Source organism: Musca autumnalis, unplaced genomic scaffold, assembly GCF_047663935.1.
Source record: "Musca autumnalis isolate F117 unplaced genomic scaffold, ASM4766393v1 scaffold_3, whole genome shotgun sequence".
Taxonomy (NCBI): domain Eukaryota; kingdom Metazoa; phylum Arthropoda; class Insecta; order Diptera; family Muscidae; genus Musca; species Musca autumnalis.
The window spans coordinates 198,795,909-198,822,135 of record NW_027411866.1 but is presented as its reverse complement, the minus strand read 5'-3'; the positions used below and the strand labels follow the sequence as shown (position 1 = coordinate 198,822,135).

The window sequence follows — 26,227 nt, the reverse complement described above, 5'->3', positions numbered from 1 at the left end:
ACATAGGCGTCGGAATGCTCTCACCGAGTATGTTCGAATTGAGGGTGCTGAAAAAGAAACTCAAAATAAAATGCCAAAAAATACAAGTTAATAAATATTTTGTTCTGGCAAAAGGCTACATGGGGTTAGTTTTAGATGGGAACAATATCCTCAGACAAAAATATCCAAGAAAATATTGCCATTTTCCGCAAAAAACGTTTTGGAACTTTTTTGAGTTTTCGGATTTGAGTAACTTGACAGCGGCAACATTGAGTATTTCTTCGTATATACATTTATTTGTCTATGGTTTACCCTGCAATTTGTTGTTTTCCTTGTGTCTCAGAGCATGAGTATGCTTTCTCTCCTACATGAATATGGGTTCTCTTTTAGGGTATTGCCATATTGAAATACCTAAATTCATTTAAAATTCAGTTTCATTTTGTGCATTAAGAATGTGTATAATGCACGAATTAATTTGAATTAAGGCAGTTAATGCAAATTAACGTTGCCGTCTGTCAAGGGCATCGTCGCCCAAGAGAATTCCATCAAACTAAAGCAAGGGTTTATGTATAGGTGAATAAACAACAATCAAATTATGTTTATCATGCGTTTTTACACACGTACACTGTGAATGAGAGAGAATAGTAAATGCAAAACAACTCAGTGGGCGCCCTCAGTATAGAGATGGGCGATCCTGGTCTAGGGTATAATGGAAGATGATGTTGACGACAAATTACGAAAATTCAGCAACAACGCGTTTAATGTTGTTTGTGTTTTCTCGGCATGTGCCGATTACTGTTATCTCGTGTTGCCCTCTATAATTAGTGATACCATACTACAGCGCTGGTGCCTAATTTGTCATCAGATTGCGTTATTGTGTATCTTGTATGTGTTGTGGAATTAAAGTGGGAAATACCAACAAACACAATTGTGAAAAAGTAATTTCTTTTTTCCTTATCAGTCAAATCAGAATATTAACAACCTTGAACCTGCTACGATGATACAATATCCAAAGGAGATAGCTCCACCAAATAGGCAAATTCGTTGGTATTTTTGGAGGCACATCACTTTCTCGAGGGTAGATAGAAAATTGCGTGATTTTTCATCCTAGACTATGTTGTTGTTGTAGCAGCATAGAAACCCACGTACGATTGATGCTGGTTTGTTAGCCGCTGTACGAAACACTATGGTTTCGGGTCAAGCCGATACGAAAGAACCCACTGTTGGGGGATTAAGTTTGTCTTGTAGTTTGCGTCACTGATGCTCATCCTGCGTTTACACATGGCTGGATAGTTGAGTTCATGTATTGATTGTCAAAAACCCAAAACTGTCAATTCCGTTGCTTAAACGTCAAATGAAATCCAATGGATTTCGGATGAGTTTTCATTTGACGTATACGCAAAGTAAACTCGCCTAATGTAAATCGGGACTATGTAATTTAAAAACATTTTTAATTAAAGTACCACTATGTTTTTTTTGTTTATCTATGTCAAATATCTCTTACTTTTGTTCGATTTTGTTAATCACAATTATCGAACAACTTCTTTTCCCTCTCCAGTGGCTAGGAAGTGTCAGCAGTTGCATTACTAATCGATCGATTAGGTGTTAAATGCTGGGAAACCGTTTTTTGTTGTTATTATTGTTTTATTTTCTTGTGTTATGTTTTATCAACATTGCCTTATTTGATTTATGTTTACAATACCAATTAATTACGATTAATTTTATACTTGTAGGAATGTACAACCCGAGCGAGCACTTACTCTATACATACATACAAATATAAGTGTGTATGTCGTCAGTTTTTGTGATAATTTTCTTCATTGCTTTTATGATTTTTCGTAAAGTTTTTGTTTTTTTAGCGATAAGTTAAATGACTTGGAAAACGTCGTCGTCTTCGAGGACGGCTACAACATGAGTAATATAGACGACGTATGTCTGTACTTTTGTTGCGTAGTAACTACGTAACTTCCAGACATGATTATGGTGTTGCAATACATTGGCATTTATAAATATTATTGAAGATTAAGAGGCAAAAATATTGAGCTAATGCAAGGTTAGTACGAATATTGTTGTAAGTGAAGGCATTTTTTTTAATGTCATTCTGCTGTTCTAGATCAGACGACAGGTATTTGGATAAGCGACACGTGTAATAAAATTATCGGTAAGAAGTCCACTTAATTTGATTTTGACAGGAGAACGACTGATCTTTACGTTGATATGTTTGAAGTTTGTTGGTGTAACTGTTCAAATACCAAAGTTATCATATGAAGTACCTTTAACTTTTAAGTTTTTACTTTTTTTTAATTATTCTTATCATGAGGTCATACCTGAAAGTGTTGTACGGAAATTAAATTCCCAAAAAAAATGTTTGTGCGCCACCTCGAATACAAATGTCAATCCCTAAGATAAGGGCCGTTGAGCGTTTTCTTCCAACAGACCTCTTAAATATGTTATATAGAAACCTCCTAAGGGTCTGCTATTCTTCTTGGGAACTTCAATGTTCATTATTAGCTTTGGCATTCCGTCCTGGGCAATGAACAGAATAATACATTTTGCACGGTAGACGAAGGCGCTCATATGAGGATAAAAGAAGAATATTGCCACAGCTCACCAGGTATCGCCATTATGCCTGATGGTCTGATAAATGAAGTTTTCTGGCAACCTATCATTTCCCTTGGCTCAGGCCATCTTCCCATCATAGTCTTCTCTAACAGTCCATCCGACTTTACAACCTCTGACCCGCGAACTTTTCTGAACCATGGTAATTCACGAGTTGGCTAGTGATCAGAGAATTTATAATTGCCGCCTCCTTTCCGAAATTTAACCTTTATCTTTCTGAAATTCGACACCCTCCAGGCCGCATAGAGTTCGTCGATGATGCGATAGGTTAAATGCCACGTTACTGAATTAGTACAGTTCTTCCATCTGAGGAATATGAAAATATCCGTCGCAAAATCCACTGCCACACTGTTCACAACATGAACGGGTGAAATGAGGCTTCTTTGTTCCGATTCCGACCAGAAAATATTAGGTGTAACTTTCTATAGCATGTTTAAGTCGTCAGCTCAAGCCACAGCTATAGAAGCCACAGAATAAGAAGGTGTTACATCAAATCATGTCAAACGTCACATTTACTCACAATAATGCATTACTGTGAATTGCTTGTTTACATTTTGTATGTGATTTTATTCACAATAACCCATTTTGACAACTGGTATGTAGAGCAGCTGTTTTGGCGTTACACCTTATTATTCCACCATGATCTGCGGGCAGATGTACATATGTATGTCAAGATTTTGTAACCCCTTTTTTACATTTGAACTAGGGATATGCAGCGAAATGCAATAATCGGTTTTCCGATTATTCTGTTTTCGTTTAAAACTTAAAACTCGATTTTCGGTTTAACGATTTTATAAAGGTTTTCCAAAAGTTGACTTTCGAGTTTACATTTGCTCTGTTCCAGAACCTGCAAGAATCTACACATTTTTACTCCGATAACATTTTTTCCTTTATGTTATCGGAAAAAATAGTAAAAATGTGTAGATTCTTGCAGTTCGGGAACAGACCAATTATCAACCGAAACCCTGTTATATCGACCATGCTCATTGGTGCGATAGTGCTGACTACGATTAACCCACTTAAAGCCACTGGTCGTTTAAACGCCAGCAAAAAATGTGAACAAAAATGCAGGTAAAAAACAGTTAAATACGTGTTTTATTGCGGAGTTTTTTGTATTTTGTAATTGTTGGCTCAAAGGTCTGTCCTTCCCCGTTCATAAATTGACATTTGGCCTGCGTAGTTTTTCGCGGTTCGGTCACAAAAATAACCCTTTTCGTGAAGTGATTTTTTGATTTTCTTACAATGGCAAAAAACACATAAGTAGATAATTTACACTTATACAACGCAGAGATTACTTAGAAAACATGTGAAAGTATTATTCTAAAAACATAAATTGTGAATACAAAGCAAGAATTATTCTGTATTACCCTGCAAAGTTAGCTGTCCGTTTAAACGGACAGTGGCAAAATCCACTACCGTAAATTTGTATGGGAAATTGGAGTTTTTTAGAATTATGGATAAAGTAAACATGCCATTCTTTAGGGCGTACGATGGAAAATATGTTATAAAATGAAGAAGATAGAGAATATATTTAAAAATATAAAACAGTTGGCTTTGTGCGTACGACTAAAAATAAAGTTTACTTTATACATATTTGTAAAAAACACCAATTTCCCATACAAATTTACGGTAGTGGATTTTGCCACTGTCCGTTTTAACGGACACCCGATTCCGGAAAAACTATAGGTTTTAAGAAAAAAAGTTATTTTTTAAAAATTGCTTAAAAATGAAAAAAAAAACTAAATTCAATAAAAAATTTCAAATTTTCCAAAAAAAAATTTTTCTGGCGCTAAGTGGGTTAATGGTCGCCTTCGACTAACAATAGACTACGACTAGTAGTCGACTCAATCTTTCGAAAGTCCGATTTTCGCTCAGTCACTACTGATTTTACCATGGCGGAATAATGCACCGGTTACACTTAACCGGTTTAACCCAGTGGGTTTGAGTTTCAAAGTGGGTTAACCCGGCAAAAAAAGTCAAATGTAACCCTACTATAAGAAGGTGTTATGTACATCGATAACAATAATCGGCCCATTTACCACACCAAACGTCAACATTTGTTCACAAATTTGGGCGTTTGGTCTGCTAAATGGTCCGATTATTGTTATCGATGTAACAAAATCTTATTCCGCCATGGTTTTTACAAATTTTACGACTAATAATCGATTTGTCGATTAACCGAAATCGACTTTACTTATCCCTAATTTGAACTTGCCGACAAAAATATCGATTGTAGGAGGTAGCTGAAGAAATGATTCGACATAGTCCATTATGGAATTGGATTTTATTTTGGGAGTCATTTATTTTCGATAGATAGCGCGTTTTCCAGTCATTTCAATTGGTCACCGTATAACTTAGAACTTTTGGACCAATATGTTTGGAAGCATGGATTTGCCTACGAAAAACATAATATCGCTGTCAACAGGACCACAATAAATTTCCAATTTTAAAATTTTGTCGGGAAGCCCGATATGGACCATTTTTAAGTTAAACTAAATTTGGACAAGATATTGAAAATATTAATATATCCAAAGTTTGGACCAAATTGGTTGCCCCGTTCAAGAGATATTGTGCATACCATTTTAGTAACATTTGTTTTAATAGGAAGTACCGGAGATTGTGGACCGACATTACCCATCTTCGAATTTATATTTAAATTCGGCAATTTTCCTTGCGGTATTTATCAGTTTGAAGGTGAGAGAGATGAGGCATATGGCAACCCTTTGCCTCTCAACAACAAACTGACAATTGCCGCAAGGAAAATTGCCTAATTTATAGCTCTGTTCCAGAACTAAAAAGCTTTTAAAATTTTTACCACTTTTACCACAAAATGGACAGAATTGTGAAGATGGAATTTTTCATGTCTAAACATAAGCAAACAGCTGAGGATGTCACCACATAAACAAAGTGAATGATTTTTGTTACAAATGTCATTAACCTTTTAATATCTCGAAGCTTTCAAAGATGGTGATTGAGTGAGAGAGTCTATCATTAGCAATAACATGACAATAAAGAGAGTATTATTTTTTTATAAACTGTCATTTTGTAAATAAATAAATTTTTTAGAGTACAAAACGAACTAATAATAGTTATTATTGATTTTATTGTCTGTCTCTTCGATTCGACACGGTGGTATGCAGTTTATAAAACAAACAATAAAAAAATACGCTTGGTGTAATGAAAAACAATTACTTGCATTTATGGTAGAGATCAAAATGCGAAATGCTAGACAACGTCGGACAATAAAAATGGAATGGTGAAAAAATACATACATAGTTAAATCACTAATTGGTAGTGTTAACAATTACATATACACACAATGTACAAATATAATGATCATTAAAACGATCATTAAAACCACATAAACATACAAATTAACAAACTATTAAAAATATCAATTTCAAATATCCGCATATATGTATACCATGCCCGATTTGAAAATATCAATATTTTGCACAACGATTCATTTGCCAAACCTTTATTTATTCAGAAATAAAAACATATTTTGAATCTGTTTGTCAAACCCAAAGTCTTCTTTCTTCAAATTTGAAACAAAACAAATTTTATTTCAAACTTAATTTACATAAATTACAAATTCCAATGCATTGAGCGATGAGGATGACGGAGCAATGATAGTGTGATGACAATGTCATCACAATTACCAAAACATTAGATCATTTTCATGCACACAACACATACATACCTACTACACCCGTTTGTTTTGTTTCTGAAATGATGACTTCAGAGCCAACATGGCTGACTGGGCTACCTTGCTGAAATCTTAAGGTGTTCACTACTTTGTTGTGAGTTGTTTTTTTTTATTTTTTTATTATTTTAATTATTTGTCACACCCAACAAAGCAAAAATAAATCGTGACTTTTTTAAATCTACGCGAAGAAAGGTGGGGGAATGAAATTAAAAAAAGGTAAATAAAGTCAAGAGTCGGGAGGTAGCTAAGGAAAGTCATATAGAATAATTAGTGAAGATCTATCAGGCATCTATGGGGAGAAGGACTCCACAATATTTTCTTTCGATAGACCTCCGATTTAGAAGTCAAGCTTTATATACACAGTTTTTTTTCACTAGAAAATTTGTCCCGTAAGGATTTGTAAGCACAGTCTATACAGTCGGACACTAAGCCCACCTTATTGTTATGTTTGTTGTCAAAAACATTATTGTGATTTAAAATACAAAGAAACTTAAATCACAATAATGTAAAATCTATTATGTTTGTTGCATGGCAGAACTACCAGGTAGTAGTATCACACCAGCTGATCGAATATGAAATGTCAAATCCCTTTATAAAAAAAATATTTTTGTTGTAATTTCCCCAACAACATAAAGAAAGTTTTGACATAACATATTCAAAATTTTACGATGCCACTACCTGGGTAATTGTGCCATGGTTTGTTGTCAAAAGTTGTTAACAGAACTCCATGGTGGAATAAGAAGGTGTTATGGGCCAATTAGAACTGACCTCAATAGCCGGATTTAGCGCATTATCAGGATTTATTTGCTAAATCCGGCGATAATCTACTAGATTTCCCATACAAAAATAAATCCTCGTATTGAGTGGATTTATTTTAAATCCGGCATAAAACCTAGTATACAACTCTGTTTTTTGCAACATGTTGCTAGAAAATACAAAAAGTTGCAAGCTGGCACAAGAAACAAGGTAGATGCATCGGTGAATTTACAATAAAAATAATTTAAAATGTAAAAATTTGTAAACAAGGCGGAAAAATTAAATTTACTTTGATATACAAAGTTGATTTTAATCAACCAAGACTACAATTTACGATGTCTAAACGATAAAATAATTCTTTATTTGCTCATTTTCAATATTAAGCAATAAATTTGTAATTTGCTGTATGTTTTTGTGACGAATTCAATTTACAATAATTTCTTTTGACGCTTAAAATTCGATCAGATGGGCTAATGCATCTACCTTGGTAATTGTGCTATGAACAAAAATCAGCTGACTGCCATTTAAATCCTCCAAAGTTATATCTAAATGCAATGAGATTTGTACTGGATTTATTAAATCCAGTTGAGGATTTATAGCTAGTCTAATGCTATGTTTACATTTACGAAATCCACTCGATTTCATCTGTCAAATTCATATGTTAAACGTCAAATGAAATCCAATGGATTTCAGATGAGATTTCATTTGACGTTTGAGCTATGGAATTGACAGATGAAATCGAATGGATTTCGTAAATGTAAACTTAGCATAATGCCTGATTTAGACTATGCTGGATTTAGCAAATCCAGTGGATTTAAGTTGTCATTTTCATACAACATATGTCAAATAAAACCAGATAATTGCTAAATCCAGCGTAATCTAAATGGACTTTAAATGAGCTATTACATCAAATCATACCAAATGTCAAATTTGTTCACAATAACGTATTACTGTGAATTGCTTGTTTACCTTTTGTATGTGATTTTATTCACGATAATGCATTTTGACAACTAGCGTTATAATCAGCTGTTTTTACCGTTGTACCTGTATTATTGTGCCATGGAGAACTCTGAATGGCCTACTTTGTTTGTAAGATTGGCTAGCTGACTTTTAATCAGCTGTTCAATGTAAACAACTTAAAATGTTAACTTTTTTGACCAAGAAAATTTCACATTTTTAGATTCTAAAGCGTTGTGGATTGGATTCTTGCTTTAAATAAGTAAAATGTTTTTTCTCGTACAATTTCGGAAACAGCTGACTTTCTTTGCATTTTCTTATAAAATGTTGTTCGATAACTTTCTGCACTGAGAGAAGTTGCTGGAACTTGCTGAGTAATTAATTATTGCTGGAAAAGTTATCGTACTGACCTAATGTAGATGAAATAAATGCAGTTGTAGATTGTGGTGGGACATTTGCAACAACAGAGTTGTGGTTCGTTAGTAGTAGACCATAAGACCTTTGTCAGATCTTCTATCCACAGGAGACTTAAAATGTCTTCTATCTATAAAAGAACTTGTGTCTCAGCCATTTTTATACCCTCAGCATTTATGGTAACGAGGGTATATACACGTTCATACGGGCAAAATGTGCCTCAGCGAAATAATGGTTTTAGACCCCAAGTATGTTTGGACGAAATGTGTTTCAGACAATTTGGAGTCGATTTAGCAATGTCCGTCCATCTGTCTGTTTGGTTGGCTGGAGCGCACGAAAACTCTTGAACAGATCAACCGATTTGGTCCAAAATTTGGCTTTCGTAATGTTTTGTCAAAACTTAGTTTAAGTTCGAAGATGGGTTATATCGGTCCACTCCTTCCGGTACCTCCCCCACAAAAGTTCTGAAATGTTTGGAAAATTTGTGCGCACGATAACGTTTGAAGGAAGCAACCGATTTGGTCCATACTTGGCTCATCGTGAAATTTCTACCAATCGATCCACTCTTTCGGGTACCTCCCACACAAAATTTCGGAAAAGTTCAGTTTAGGACCTGTTCACGAATAGCTTTGATTTTTGTTGTAGCAACTTGTATTCACTGCCCCCCCCCCCCATACGACGGTACACATTTCATCAGGGGCAAGTCCATACTTCTTGAGAAAATAGCCTGAAAGTTACAAAAAACCCCTATGACACCGTGTGTAGTGGTTGGAGCGCAAAATAACTCTCGAACGGATCTGCCGATAATATTTTGTGCAAACTTAGTTTAAGTTCGAAGATAAACCATATCGGTCCACTCCTTCAGGTACCTCCCCCAGAAAAGTTCAAAACTGTTCAGAAAAATTGTGCGCACGATAACTCTTGATGGGAGTTACCGATTTGGTCCATACTTTACACATCCCATTATATCTACCAGATATAGATCAGGTTCAAATATGGACTATATTTGTTCACTTCTTCGGGTACATCCCACACAAAATTTTGGATAAATTCACTTTAAGACCTGCTCTCGAATCACTTTGATTTTTGTTGAAGCAACTTGCATTCGATACCTCAATTACGGCAGTAAAAGTTTTTTCAGGGGCAAGTCCATACTTCTTGAGAGAACAGCCGGAAAGTTGTAAAAACCCCCTATGGCACCATATGTAGTGGCTGGAGGGCTTGAACCGAATACTGCGTTCGTCCACACGTTGAATTTCGTAATATTTCTTCGAATATTAGATGAAATTCGAAGGTGGTGCTTATAGGTCCACTCCTTCAGGTACCTCCCCTACAAGAGTTCGAAAATATTCGCTAAAATGGTACGCGCGATTTCTCATGGACGTAGCAACCGATTTGGTCCAAATGTTGGATCTCTAAATATTGTTGAAACTTAGTTTATGTTCAAATTTGGGCCATATCTGTCCAATCCTTGTGGTACCACCCACAAAAATGTCCAACATTTGTGGGTGGTTCGAGGAGGCCTTCTATAGATACTGGACCTTGTAAAGATCGTCAATGAATATAAGACCTTTTAAAGGATATCTAGATAGACGACTTCCTCTAAAGGTCTGCTATAGAAAGAGGACCTCCTAAAGGTTTCGAGTTCACTGTTTTTATTTGAACATACATAACGACACACTGACGTTCTTCTTAATAGTTTTATACTGCCAGTGTCTTTATGAATAGATTGTATTATATTAGTACATACATATGTATTTATGTGCATTGTATATTGCACGTATGACTATGTGATAATATTTATTATATTGTATACATATTGTACATGCATGTGTACATATGTTCTTACATATTGAAAAAAATAATTGTACGTCATTTGAAAATAAATGAAGAAACGGTGCCAGACGAATTGACATTTAATTAAAAAAGAAAATTTCCTATCACTACCCGGCCAGCCAATTGCCAGTTGTTATGGTCAGTAAAGTACACATAGCAGAAGTGCAAGACACATTTACATATGTACATACAAAACAAACGGACATAAGGGTTGTTGTTACAGACATATGGTGGACCGTATGGTATTTCAGTTCAGAAATCTTACTGGTAGGATTTTCTAAAGGGTGTTAAAGAAGAATTGTATATCGCCTCGTTTTAATGACGTTTTTTTGCGATTTTTAAACCAAATACATATGTACTTCATCTCCATATGGGTGTTAAAAAACAATAACTAAGATTCTACTCATTGGAAAAAGTTTGCCCAATTTCCTCTTCTTCCACCAATTAAAAATATTAAATGGTTTTAAAAGACCTAAAATTCTCGAATAGATTTGTAGGTCAACTTCAGATATTGGGAAAACACCCTACTGAAAAATCCACTCTAATAAAAGCTCCTCCAATTAGAACTCCAACGAGTTGAGCCAAGCAGCAATTAAATATTGTATTTATTCTAATAAGTTGTCAAAGCTAAAATTTCTTTTAACGTGGCAAATAAACCCCTTCACCACAACACACAATGGCATTATCTTAACACTTCTTTTCAACACTTCTAAACTCCTATCTTTGAAAAGTTTGCAGTTTTAACTTCTGAAATGCAAAAAAAAATATTTAACTTTTTTTTTGTTAAAACAAGTGCCAATAACAATAAAAAACAACTCTACGACAATCTCTTGAAAAAATAAAAAAAAACATTTTTTGTTGTACTGTCAAAGACGACGTCGTTGATCTACGTACTATGTACGACGTATACAACAGTAACAACAACAACATTAAAAAAATAAAGATATGGATGAATTTTGAAAAAAGAGCAGAAAAAAATACGACGTATGCATACGGCTATTATCGGTTATATGGCGTATGTGTGTGTATGAGCGAGCTCGTATCTATGTGGAAAGTGTAAAAAGATAAAGACAGTGATGCTAATTCAGCTGTTTTTCAGAACACTTTGTGTATTTATTGAAAGGATTAAGATAATTATTAGGAGCCGGAGTACTATGGGACTATGACCAAAAAAAAAAAAACAAGTAAAAAAGTATCAGTCGGCTTTGTCGACAGAGATATACCCTCAGCTTAGGTAAATTGAAACTTTCATCTACGGACAGATCGAATGTATTTAGGGACTTTTCAGAATTTTGTAGCCCTTTTGGACACTTGAACTTGCCGACAAAAATGTGGATTAGGATTAAAGTTCTAAAGTGTTGCGGAAGAGGGGTAAAGAAATGAGCCGACATAATCAATTATGGAAGTGGATCTTATATTGGAAGTCATATCTTTTCGATAGACAACGCTCCCACTGGTCATTTCAGTGAGTCATCGCATAAATTTTTTACCAGTATGCCAGCAAGCATGGACTTGTCCACGAAAAACATAATATCGCTGTAAACAGGACCACAACGAACAGCATCGGTATAAATTTCCAAAGGATCTTCGAACAGACCCTAAGCTGCACTTAGACACAAATGTTGAACTTTTGTGGGTGAGCTACTCTAAGGAGAGGACCGATGTGGGCCATTTTATAATTTTAATTTTGGACAAAATATTAGGAGATCCACAGTTTGGACCAAATTGAGCAGGTCGGGAGGTACCCGAAGGAGTGAACAAATATAATCCATATTCGAACCTGATTTGGTAGATATATTACGATGTGTAAAGTATGGACCAAATCGGTCACGGCCTACAAGACCTATCGTGCGCAATTTTTTCCGGACATTTTTGAACTTTTGTGGGGGAGGTACCTGAAGAAGTGGACCGATATGGCTTATCTTCGAACTTAAACTAAGTTTGGACAAAATATTACGAAGGCCAAATTTTGGACCGCATCGGCAGATCCGTGCGAGAATTATCTTGCGCTCCAACCACTACACACGGTGTCAGAGGGGCTCTTTGCAACTTTTAGGCTATTTTCTCAGGAAGTATGGACTTGCCCCTGTTGAAACTTATACCGTCGTACAGGGCAGTGAATACAAGTTGCTACAACAAAAACCAAAGCGAATCGAGGCCAGGTCCTAAACTGACTTTTTCGAAAATTTGTGTGGGAGGTATCAGAAGGAGTGGACCGATTGAGTCCATATTGCAACCACATCTAAGTCTGATAGAAATTTCACGATGTGCAAAGTATGAATTATATCGGTCAGTCCCTTCAAGAGTTATCGTGCGCACAATTTTTCCGAACATTTTTGAACTTTTGTGGGGGAGGTAAAGGAAGGAGTGGACCGAAATAACCCATCTTCGAAATTAAACTAGGTTTGGACAAAATATTACGAGGAACAAATTTTGAACCGAATCGGTTCATCCGTTCGAGAGTTATCGTGCGCTCTAGCCAGACAGACGGACGGACATGGCTAAATCAACTCCAAATTGTCTGAAAGGGATATTGAGGCCACAGCCTTCAAAACACCAGAAATCCAGAGGTACCGTTCTATGGGGGCTATGAACAACAAATTTCAGGTGGAAAGTTTTATACCCCCAGCAGAGACAAAATACCAAATTTCAGTAATTTCGTGGGATAATAAGGCCACAACTTTCAAAATACCGAAAATCGGGAGGTACCGTTCTATGGGGGCTAAATGAAGACGTGGACCTATAGCGACAAATTTCAGGTGGAAGGTTTTGTACCACCAACGAAGACTAAATACTAAATTTCAGTCAGTTGAGTGGGATATATAGGCCACAAGCTTCAAAATACCGAAAATCGGGAGGTTCTTTCTATGGGGGCTATACGAAGACGAGGGCCTATACCGAGAAATTTCAGGTGGAATGTTTTATACCCCCAACGAAGACTTAATACAAAATTTCAGCTATTTCAGTGTGATGTTGAGGCCACATCCTTCAAAATATCGCAAGTCGGGAGGTACCGTTCTATGGGGGCTATCTGAAGACATGGACCTATGCAGACAAATTTCAGGTGTAAAGTTTCATACACCCAACGAAGACATTTCGGTGGCATATTCAAGACAGAAATCCTTGCATATGTTTTTGCATATGCTCACTTTATGCAAATATGTAAAAATATGCACGATATGCAAAATATGCAAAACTTTCTGGGCCTAATTCGTTTTATTTTGTGATAAAACGAGTTTCTGTGTAATCAGATTTTTTCCACGACCATCCTAACCATATATGCATTTACATAGGATTCCGCTGTCTAGTGATTGGTTATAAAAATCGCATATACAATTTTTTTTATACCCTCAGCATTTATTCTAGTTTCATACGGGCAAAATGTGTCTCATCGAAATAATGGTTTTAGACCCCAAGTATGTTTGGACGAAATGTGTTTCAGACAATTTAGAGTCGATTGAGCAATGCCCGTCCGTCTGTCTGGCTGGAGCGCACGATAACTCTCGAACGGATCAACCGATTTAGTCCAATATTTGGCTTTCGTAATATTTTGCCCAAACTTAGTTTAAGTTTGAAGATTAGTTATATCGGGACACTCCTTCCGGTACCTCCCCCACAAAAGTTCGAAAATGTTCGGGAAATTTGTGGGCACGATAACTCTTGAAAGGAGTAACAGTTGGTCCATACTTTGCTTATCGTGAAATTTCTACCAGACTTAGATAAGGTTACAATGTGGACTCAATCGGTCCACTCCTTTGGGTACCTCCCACACAAAATTTTGGAAAAGTTCAGTTTAGGACCTGCTCTCGGATATCTTTGATTTTTGTTGTAGCACCTTGTATTCACTGCCCCCCATACGACGGTAGAAGTTTCATCTGGGGCAAGTTCATACATCCTGAGAAAATAGCCTGAAAGTTGCAAAAGAAACCCCTATGGCACCGTGTGTAGTGGTTGGAGTGCAAGATAACTCTCGAACGGATCTGCTGATTCGATTCACAATTTGGCCTCTGTTTAAACTATCGTCCAAACATAGTTTAAACTCGAAGATAAGCCATATCGGTCCACTCCTTCAGGTACCTCCCCCACAAAAGTTCAAAAATGTTCGTAAAAATTGTGCGCACGATAACTCTTGAAGGGAGTGACCGATATAATCCATACTTTGCACATCCTAATATATCTACCAGATATAGATCAGGTTCGAATATGGACTATATTTGTCTACCTTCTGGTACCTCTCAAACACAATTTCGGATAAGTTCACTTTAAGACCAGCGCTCGTATCACTTTGATTTTTGTTGAAGCATTCGCTACCTCCATTACGACGGTACAAGTTTTTTCATGGGCAAGTCCATACTTTTTGAGAATACAGTCTGAAAGATGCAAAAAACCCCTATGGCACCATATGTAGTGGTTGGGGAGTACGATAACTCTCGTACTGATCAACCGATTTGGTCCAAAATTTGGCCTTCGTCATATTTTGTCCAAACGTAGTATCAGTTCGAAGATGAGCAATACTGGTCCACAACTTCCGGTACTTCCCCCCTGTTGTTTTCTCAAGAACTATGGACTTGCCCCTGAAAAAACTTTTACCATCGTAATTGAGGCAGCAACTTGCATTTGCTTCACGAAAAATCAAAGTGATTCGAGCGCAGGTGTTTAAGTGAACTTAACCGAAATTTTGTGTGGGAGGTACCCGAAGGAATGGACAAATATAATCCATATTCGAACCTGATCTATATCTGGTAGATATTTTAGGTTATGTAAAGTATGGACCAAATCCGTCACTCCCATAAAGAGTTATCGTGCGCACAATCTTTCCGAACATTTTTGAACTTTTGTGGGGGAGGTACCTGAAGGAGTGGACCGATATGGCTTAACTTCGAACTTAAACTTTGTTTGGACAAAATAGTACGAAGGCCAAAGTTTAGACCCAATCGGCAGTTCCGTTCGAGAGTTATCGTGCGCTTCAACCACAACACACGGTGTCATAGGGGATTTTCGCAACTTTCAGGCTGTTTTCTCAGGAAGTATGGACTTGCCCCTGATGAAACTTGTACCGTCATATAGGGGGCAGTGAATACAAGTTGCTACAACAAAAATTAAAGCGATTCGGGAACAGGTCCTAAACTGAACTTTTCCGAAATTTTGTGTGGGAGGTACCCGAAGGAGTGGACCGATTGAGTCCATATTGGAAGCACATCTAAGTCTAGTAGAAATTTCACGATGTGCTAAGTGTGGACCAAATCGGTTACTCCCTTCAAGAGTTATCGTGCGCACAAATTTTCCGAGCATTTTCGAACTTTTGTGGGGGAGGTACCGGAAGGAGTGGGCCGATGTAACCCATCTTCGAACTTAAACTAAATTTGGGCAAAATATTGCGAAGTGCAACATTTGGTTCGAATCGGTTGATCTGTTCGAGAGTTATCGTGCGCACCAGCCAGCCAGACAGACGGACGGACGGACATTGCAAAATCGACTCCAAATTGCCTGAAACACATTTCGTCCAAACATACTTGGGGTCTAAAACCATTATTTCGATGAGGAACATTTTGCCCGTATGAAAGTGTATATACCCTTTCTAGCCTTAAGGGCTGAGGGTATAATAAATAAATAAATAAATAAATAAAAATATCTCTGAGTGTTTTTTGTTCGGTGTTGTGTCAATATCATCAAAGGCGTCAGCGTCCAAGAATTTTTTCACAAAATCTAGACTTTTTATATTTTTCCAGAATTTCTTACCGAATTCGGACTCACTTTCTTCAAAAATGTTGCACCGAATTTCCAGATTTTTTTTCGAATTCAGACCGATTTCTTTCAGATAATCTAAATTTTTTCTCCGAATTCGGATCGAATTCGTCGCGAGAATTTCCTTAAAATTTCCTCGTCCATGCAACTTTAGTACCGAATTCGATACGAATTCGGAAAAAATGTTAGCTGGGGAGCTTTCGAAAATGGAAAATATCAACATTCGAACCCCAGTGCGTATTATTGTTATTAATTAGAAAAAAAAATTAATAACAATCATACGCCCTGTTAGAAAATATAAAATATTACAAAAACCCAACAAGTTAACACTAATTTTGGGCCTATCTAGTTCAATTGTACGACCTTATTCAGTATCTAGTTCAATGGTCTCCGGTTGTTTGTATAAACAAACTGCGTATACGTAATATCACATGTTAGTTTGTATGACGTTACTCATACTATTTTGAACCTGGACAGAGAACTATGATCTTTATTGCCCAACTCTTGTTAAAACACAACAAATTGCATTTATTTTTAAGCGATTTTATTGTTTTTCCTATTTTTTAACTTTTTCCTATTTTTCAACTTTTTCCTATTTAACGATTTTTTGCGGCTGCCCAACAATTGACATCACTGGATAAGGCTTAGTTGAGGAGATCATTGGAACACAACAAATTCCATTATTGCATTTATTTTTAAGCAATTTTATTATTTTTCCTATTTTTTAACTTTATTCTATTTAACGATTTTTTGCGACTGTCAAACAATTGACATCACTGGATAAAGCTTAGTTGAGGAGATCATTGGTTTTGTTGTGTTATTGTTTTGTTCGGTTACTTTGTAGCCACACCACAGTTGAGTGATCATCTGCTTGCCGATGTTTGCTCACAAATGGGGGTATACAAGAAACAGACAGACAGACAGACGGACACAAACACATACATACATAGATATGTACTCATTAGATCTCCTCTCTACGTAATTTCTTTCTTATATACAAAAAATACCGTCATTCCATTTCATATTGCTGTTGCTCACTCTTTTTGTTGTGATTAGTGTCGTTGTTTTTGTTGCTGCTTTTGTTGTTGTTATTATTATTGTGATGGGGTTTTGTGGGGAGAACACAACGTCCCTCCACCAAAAACATTCACACATTCATACGTATGAATGTTGTTGATATTATTTTTATTTTGTTGTTGTTGGGTTATTCGTATTTTGTTTCTACATATTCCTTTGGTGGTGATGTGATGATGATGTTTGGCTGGTTGTTGGTCGGTTGGACGATTGGCTGGTTGGGTTGAATTTGCTTATCTTTTGTCGCGTTTTTGTCGACGACGTTTTGGCGACGTCGTTAAAATATTTTTGCGGCGATTACGTCAAGATTACTTTTTAATAATACCACAACTTTTTTAGTTGTCTTTGACTGTGTGCTCTTTGTTATTATTATTTTCTTATTTAAATATTAAAATTTATTTTAGAAAAACAATTTTTTTTTCTAAAAAGGGGGTCATAAAGATATATATTTTGATGGTGGCTAAAATAAATACTTAAACAAATTAACACATCATATGGTTGTGGTTGTTGTTGTGTTGGTTTTTATTTGTTTTCATTACTATAAATAACTATTTTTTTTCTTTTCTCTTTTTTCACATATTTAACAAAAATAATACCCGTTTTTTTTGGAACTCACAATTTTGTTTAAATATATATTTTTTTTGTTTTAAAATAATTGTTTAATATTTTTGTTTAGCAAAAAATATTTCGTTTTAATTGGCGCGTTATAGGAATTTTTTGGTATTTTTTCGAACCCGTCCGTTTTTTTTTCTTCTCTGATTTTTTGTATTAACTTTTGTTGTTGTTGTTTCTTTCTACTTTCTTAATATGCAAAAAAGCGCGTTCGTTACTCACAGCGACTACTTTACGTAGTAGACTGAAATTTTGATGACAACACAACGACGTCTATCGATAGAGCCCACAAAAAACGTACTGCTGCGCCGGTTCTCTTGCTGCTACAGAGCATTGCCAGCAAAAGAGCTGGCAAGAAAGTAAAACAGCAGCAACAACAACAATAATGATATTATAAGCATAACACCCAATTCTCCTTGTTCGTTGGTTGTTCTCTTTGGCCCCCCCTTTTGGCAACATCATCGGGCTTTAATACAATGATTACGATTATATGAATATATATGTATATACATACATACGTAGTCGTCGTTTCTCGTATGCAAACAAATAGACAAACATACATAAAGGCTTTTTATTATTCGTTCAGTATGAAGTCGTATTCGTTCGTATATGGGGTGTTCCATATGGAATTGGTTTCGTTTGAGTTTGGACTGTTTGCTATATCTTTCCTATTACCTGAGTATTATAGCCTAACAAAACTTTTCTACAAGTAGTTTTGTTAGACACGTCGCACAGTGGGAAAATCAAAAAATTTACTTGAAGGAAACTATGAAACTCTAGTACAGTATTGAACTAGAATGTTGATTGTACTCAACGGGCTGTTTTCTCAAGAAGTATGGACTTGCCCCTGAAAAACTTTTACCGTCGTAATTGTGGCAGCGAATGCAAGTTGCTTCAAAAAAATTAAACTGATTCGAGAGCAGGTCTTAAAGTGAACTTATCTTATTTTGTGTGATAGGTACCCGAAGGAGTGGACAAACATAGTCCATATTCGAACCTGATCTATATCTGGTAGATATATTAGGATGTGTAAAGTATGGACCAATCGGTCACTCCCTTCGAGAGTTATCGTGCGAAAAATTTTTCCGAACATTTTTGAACTTTTGTGGGGGAGGTACCAGAAGGAGTGGACCGATATAACCCATCTTCGAACTTAAACTATGTTTGGACAAAATATTACGAAGGCCAAATTTTGGACCAAATCGGTTGATCCGTTCGAGAGTTATCTTGCGCTCCCACCACTACACACGGTGTCATAGGGGATTTTTTATCTTTCAGGCTATTTTCTCAGGAAGTATGGAATTGCCCCTAATGAGACATATACCGCCGCTAGCGGGGCAGTGAATACAAGTTGCTACAACAAAAATTAAAGAGATTTGAGAACAGGTCCTAAACTAAACATTTCCGAAATTTTGTGTAGGAGGTACCCGAAGGAGTGGACCGATTGAGTCCATACTGGAACCTCATCTAAGTTTGGTATTTCCCGATGTGCAAAGTATGGATCAAATCGGTTACTTCCTTCCGAACATTTTCGAACTTTTGTGGGGGAGGTACCGGAAGGAGTGGACCGATATAACCCATCTTCGAACTTAAACTATGTTTGGACAAAATATTGCGAAAGCCAAATTTTGGACCAAATCGGAACGAATGGATCGAGAGTTATCGTGGGCACCACCCAGCCAGACAGACAGACGGACGGACATTGCTAAATCGACTCCAAATTGTCTGAAACGGATTTCGACTAAACATACTTGGGGTATAAAACCATTATTTCGATGAGGCACATTTTGACCGTATGAAAGTGTATATACCCTCGTTAGCATAAATGCTGAGGGTATAAAAAGACGGACAAGGGGTACGTCATTTAGAAGTTGTCAATGATTGCCTAGCAGAAGAAAGCAGACAGCTTCTAGCCCTTCTGCAGCAGACGGTGGCCCTGAGCCTTAACCAGGATAGTACTTTTGCTGAGACAGAGGATAGTTTTGTCGGATGACGAACTCGGTATCACAGCGGGGGGATTTTTAAATAAAACGGGGTCAAAGTTCACATTTTTAGGTTTTTTTTTTAGTTTTCACGGTTTCACGAAATGGGACTAAAAAAAATGTTGTAGCTGTGAAAATTCTGTACAAGATTGGCCTGCATAATATTTTCGTAGGTTTTAACGTTTTTGAGATATAGAATTTCAGGTCAATCATTTAGATTTTTTCTCTGGTCTTCAGGATTTTGCTTGAAAACCGCAAGTCCCATCGGAATGGGACTAAAGAATATGTTGTAACTGTGAAAATTCTCTAAAATATTGGCTTTTGTATCATTTTCCTAGGTTGTACCATTTTTGAGATATATATGTTTAAGTTGGGAAATTGCAGTTATGACACTGTTTTATAAGGAGACGATACTGTCAGTGCATCGTCCCAATTTGAACTTCTATATCTCAACAAGTAAGAAAAGACTTAAGTTCGGCCGGGCCGAACTTTTTATACCCTCCACCACAAATTTCAGCCATTTCGGTGGATTAATGTGACCACAAACTTCAAAAAACCGAAATCCGGAAGGTACCGTTCTATGGGGGCTATATGACGGCGTGGACCTATACCTAAAAATTTCTGGGGGAAAGAAGACTAAATAACAAATTTCAGCCATCTCGGTGTGATAATGAGGCTAAAACCTTCAAAATATCGAAAATCGGGAGATATCGCATTATGGGGGCTATATCAACACGTGGACCTATATAAAAATTTTATAGTAGAAATGTTTCTTAGTCTCTGAAAACACAAATACAAAGTTACAACCGACACTTTGGTCAAATGGGTCGGATACATTCAAAATATATTAAAATGACGTGTACTATAAAGGGGGTCTTATGTGGGGGCTATACCAAAACGTGGACCTATATAACCCAACTTTGGTAGGAATGTTTTCTGGCCTCTGAAGACACAAAGTACCAAATTACAACCAATTCCGCGGTCAAATGGGTCTAATACGTTCAAAATATACTAAAATGACGCGTACTTTATATGGTGCCTTATATGGGGGCTATACCAAAACGTGGACCTATATAACCCAACTTTGGTAGGAATGTTTTTTGCCCTCTGGAGACACAAAATACCAAATTACAACCAATTCTGTGGTCAAATGGGTCTAATACATTCAAAATATACTAAAATGACGCGTACTTTATATGGGGCCTTATATGGGGGCTATACCAAAACGTGGACCTATATAACCCAACTTTGGTAGGAATGTTTTTTGCCCTCTGGAGACACAAAATACCAAATTACAACCAATTCTGTGGTCAAATGGGTCTAATACATTCAAAATATACTAAAATGACGCGTACTTTATATGGGGCCTTATATGGGGGCTATACCAAAACGTGGACCTATATAACCCAACTTTGGTAGGAATGTTTTTTGGCCTCTGGAGACACAAAGTACAAAATTACAACCAATTCGGTGGTAAAATGGGACAAATATCTTAAAAATTCCTTAAAACGACGACGCGTCACGCGTCATTTTGTATGGGGGCTATACGAAAGCGTGGACCTACATAGCCCGCTTTCAATACCAAAAGTCCTACGTTAATATAACATATTTTCCCAAAGTTTCATCAACCTACGTCAATCCGTTCGGACGCTAGAGTGATTTCCACAGACGGACAGACGGACAGACGGACGGACATGGCTATATCGATGTAGAATTGCACGCTGATCAAGAATATATATACTTTGTGGGGTCTACAATGATTATTTCGAGTAGTTACAAACGTAGTGACAAACTTAATATACCCCCATCCTATGGTGGAGGGTATAAAAACGGTAAAATCTACAAATCAAAAATGCCGACTTGAATGGCGATTTATTTAAAAATCGCTCAGGCATTTTTTTTTGTTTTTTCTCATCTATGAACAATGAAGTTCCAGAATCCGCAAAAACTTCCTGGGTGTAAGTACCTTCCATTTAAAGTTGCTTCAAGAGCGCCGTGTATAACTAGCCTTCCGAGCAGGGTTGCCGAATTTGACGATTTATCAAAATGACGATTTTTGGCCCAAAATTGAAAAATGACGATTTGACGATTTTATGGTCCAAAATGTCGATTTTTCACGTAATCCAGAATTGCATGAAATAAAAGACGATAACTATATTTTGACCAAAATTTCACGAAAGGCTTAAAGGAAAGCAATGTTCCAAACTCGATTTTATGAGCTTTTTTTTAACGTTTTATAGCAATTTCCAGATGGATGGGCTATATTTAGGCAGATATCTGGAATACAGGTTTTTGCCTCAAAAGTTTCATTTAGGATTGTTAATTGATAAAAATCTTCCTTGAAAAGTTTTCGAGATAAAATACTTCCTACCGATGCCCTCTTTAATTACAGTTGTTGTCGATTTCCGAGTGACCATCAAACAAAATGTACGTGTACTGACAAACATGGACGATCACACTGTCAAGCAAGCGATATTTGAGATTATCTGTCATTCAAAACTGGCAATGTGTACCCAGCTTTACCTTGCACCACAGGGAAAACTATCATCTTCTGAAAGCTGTTTTTATAGCCGTATTTAAGTGATATTGGGTTAGATTTATTGCTGTAGGTTGTATATTTTATGTTGTCAGTCTCATTGACAAAACTATCAGCGAAAAAATCGCACTAAAAGGTAACCAAACCTAGTTTTGGATCATTTTGACGATTTTCCAAATTTCGTTGACGATGTGACGATTTTTTTGACGATTTCCGACCAAACCCTGTCGGCAACGCTGCTTCCGAGGCAATACGCTACTGTGGATGGAACTCCAACTAAAGTTTTGGCTGCAAATTCCCACTGCCTCAACTACATAACAAACCGGTTGGCTAAGAGAAAAAGATGTAGCTTAGGTCGAACCCTCATCCATCTCGATCAGGTAGTTTGAATTGATCAGGACCAATCTCAAGGCGGTGTGCAAGTTTGAAAAAAAAAACATATCCTCACTTTTCCAAGAGAAATCCTGACCATCATAAGGTCATCCCGGTGACTAAAGAGGCCATGATGAGTTTAATGTCAATATCGAACCCTAGCCGCTAATGGGAGTAGCGTGGGCGATGCACTACCCCAGGTAATACGTCGGCAGGGGATACTCATTCATTTAAGTGTAAATTAATCAGGATCAATCTCAGCGTGGTGAGCTAGTTTACGACGGTAGTCGTAGATAAACTGTCCACGGTGGAAATAGCCAATCCGTCGAACCCACAGAAGAACGGTCCATTGCCTGAAGCCGATAAAACTAGTCTTCCGAGGCAGGACTCTACTGAAAATGGAACTTCGACCAAAGTTGGTAAATCTTTTGATTAAGGCGAAGAGGGCGTAGTGTAGGTCGATGCACTACTTCAGAAAGTACATCGCCAGGCGACACTTTTGCATCTCCAAGAGAGAGTGTGTGTTTATCGAGATCTCAATACGCTGAGCAAGTTCGAGAAAAAGTACCCTCACTTGCCCAAGAGAAATCCTTAATAAGATTCCTCTCATCCCGATGATCAATGTCAAGATCGATGCCTGTAGCACCTAAAGTCGATGTTGACATGACTCAATGTCCCACGAATGTTTCACATCTTTTGACCACTAAAGCTTTTTCAAACGGAGGCTCTGCCACCACACATGTCGGACATCCCTAGAAGGATGTTCTGTCAAAGGAAGTTAAATCAGCCCCAGTTAAAATTAAAACTGCAGAAAACTAGGGAGTCTTAGCCGGAACGGCCCTTCTTCATCAAAGAACACCACGGTGAAGAGAGTTAGACCAACAGAGGAATTACACCCTAACGGCCTCAACACATAAAAAGCATGGCATTCTTGCTGAAGTCATATCTGATAAAAGACTAAAGACCAAGGTTGACCTACTAAAAAGATTTCAGAATCACATTTGAATTAGGTCGAACTTGGTCTTTAGTCATTTACCAGATATGGCTTAAGCAAGAATGCCATACTTCTTATGTGTCGAGGCCTTAAGGCCAAGAGACTCAACTAGAGTCAGAACTCCAAACCTTCCACCTCCTTTGAACATGTTTATGCTTGTATCGGCTTTTCCGTGTTGGGCGCAGAATATACCGGTATGTCTGCTCCAATTTTTTTTGTTCGGGACGGAGAAAGGCCCATGACCAATATGGATGTGGTCGGTTTGTCACATCCGCATCCATTACACTCAAACTTTGGTGAGATGCTATAGATGTCGGGAGTGGGTTCATCTCAAGGGTTGCTCTGGTCTCGTCCAGGTAAGGGACTATGTTCCTGCATTCTGCGTGAACACAGCACTTACTGATTCGTCGTTGTCTTTGACATCAGTATAAAAGACTATCCCGCAGTACTTAACACCAGTCGTACCTATTCCAATCCTTGAAAACGGATCCTGTTTTCAATTGAATTGCAATAGACATATCGAAGAAATCGTGGACTTCATGAATCGGACGAATATTACAGTCGCGGTGCTGTAGGAAAACAAGGTCAACAACAACTGCAGCTTGCAGGAGGAAAAGCAGGATTTGGGGGGGAGGGGTCAAGCTTTTCTGTTACAACATTCCGTTCAATACAGACCTATCTCGCTTGGGCCTGGCTCTAGCAGTCAGGTATAGAAATCCCGAGGTAGGGTTGCTTAACGTATTCACAGCTGTATTTCTGGCTATAGGCCCGCATGTGGAAGGTCATAACCTACTGGTCTGGGTGGAGCAGGATTTACCAACAGTTTTTATACCCTCAGCCTTTAGGCTAAAGTGGGTATATACACTTTGATACGATCCAAAATGTACCTATCAACCAATCCGGTCCAAAAATTTGCATTCGTAACATTTTGTCCAAACTTAGTTTAAGTTCGAAAATGGGCCGTATCGGTCCTGCCCCACAGAAGTTTAAAATTTTTCGCCAAAATGGTGCACACGATCACTCTTGAAGGGAATAACCGAATTCGTCGTAACTTTGCACATGGTAATACTACTTTAAGGCCACTCCTTCGGCTACCTCCCACACAAAATTCGGAAAAAAGTGAAGTTTAAGATCTTCTCTCGGATCGTTCTGAATTTTTTTAGCAGGTAAACCTAACCGGCTCTAACTAAAATGGCACATCCGCAAGATAACTCTCCCAGTTATCATCATCTAGTCATGCATCAGGTTGGCATATGGACTATATCGGTCCCGTCCTTCGGGTACCTTCCACAAAAAATTTGGGAAAAGTGTACTTTAACTCTTCATGGCGCATGGCCCAAAATCTGCCGGTACCAACTAAACTGGACAGTGCATAGGAAAACCCTCGAAGGGAGAAACCGATTTGGTCAATATCGATTAGATCGGACTACTCTTTCGGGTACCTTCCACACAAAGTTTGGAAAGAGTGCAGATTAACACCTATAGAAATATACTGGGAGGGGTCTTCTATATATATCTATGAAAGGTCACATGGAAGGGTATTATATTTACAGAAGATCCCTTGGAAAAGTCTTCTATTATGAAAAGACACCATAGAAAAAACTTCTATCAAGGGTGTTCTACCTATAGAAGATCCCTTTAAGGGGTCTTTCATATATTGATGACCTCTTGGAAGGGTCTTCTAATTATAGATGAACCCATGCAAGTGTCATCTATCTACCTCTCAGAAGGGTATTCTATCTATAAATTACCCCTTGTAACTGCTTTATATCTTCAGAAAACCATTGAAAGTGCCGCCCCTCTATAGAAAATCTCTTGGTCTTATAATTGTAGAAGATCTGTTCGAAGAGTGTTCTGTTTATAGAAGACTCGTTGGACTTATAGAAGTCACCTTGGAAAGGTCTTGAGAGGGGTCAATCTAAAGGCCCCTTAGAGGGACTTTCATTCCACAGTACACCTCTTGGAAGGGTCTTCAAACTATAGAAGATCCCTTCAAAGGTAACTCCATTAATGGAAGACCCCTTGGAAAGGAGATTCTGTCGATAGGAAACCCCTTGGAAGGGTCTTCTAATTATTGAAGGGTCTTCTTTCTATGGAGGACTCCTTGGAAGTGGTTTCTATCCATAGAAGACCCCTTGAAATGGTCTTCTAGCTGTTGAATATCGCTTAGAGGGCTCTTCCGTCTAACAACAGACGACTTCTTGAAAGGTTCTTTTCTTATGGAAGTCCTCTTCGAAGGGTTTCTAACAACAAAATACCTCTTGGAAGGGAATTCTGTCAAGAGTTAACCCATTGGAAGGGTATTCTGTCCATAGGAAAACCCTGTGAAGGGTTTTTTATTTACAGAACACTCCTTGGAAAGGTTATTCTATTTATTGAAGATCCCTTAGAAGGGTCTTCTGTTTATAGATGTTTCTTAGAAGGTTTTTCTAATTATAAAAGACCCCATCAAAGGGTCTTCTATCTAAAAAAATCCATTTGAAGTACCTTCTACCTACATAATTATCTTCAAGGGGTCTTCTTTCATTAGAAGGCCTTTTGGAAGGATCTTCTAATTATAGCAGACACTTGGACAGGTATTCTACCATTGAGGTAGAAGACCACTCAAAGGGGCCTATTATGTATAGAAGTTTCCTTGGAAT

At 37.4% G+C, this 26,227-nt stretch overlaps 1 protein-coding gene across 8 annotated transcripts in view; it reads right to left on the bottom strand.

Moving 5' to 3' along the window:
• Positions 1-18,051, bottom strand: part of CrebB (Cyclic-AMP response element binding protein B) — a 68,934-nt gene extending 50,883 nt beyond the window's left edge. For 2 of the 8 annotated variants that reach the window (XM_073976216.1, XM_073976232.1), the window contains exon 1: positions 17,706-18,028. The gene's annotated coding sequence lies outside the window, so the exon portion shown is untranslated. Of the gene's footprint in view, positions 1-17,705 lie in introns of all 8 variants that reach the window. The other 6 variants (XM_073976227.1, XM_073976223.1, XM_073976233.1 and 3 more) reach the window with 5 other exon arrangements.
• Between the last annotated feature and the right edge of the window lie 8,176 nt (positions 18,052-26,227).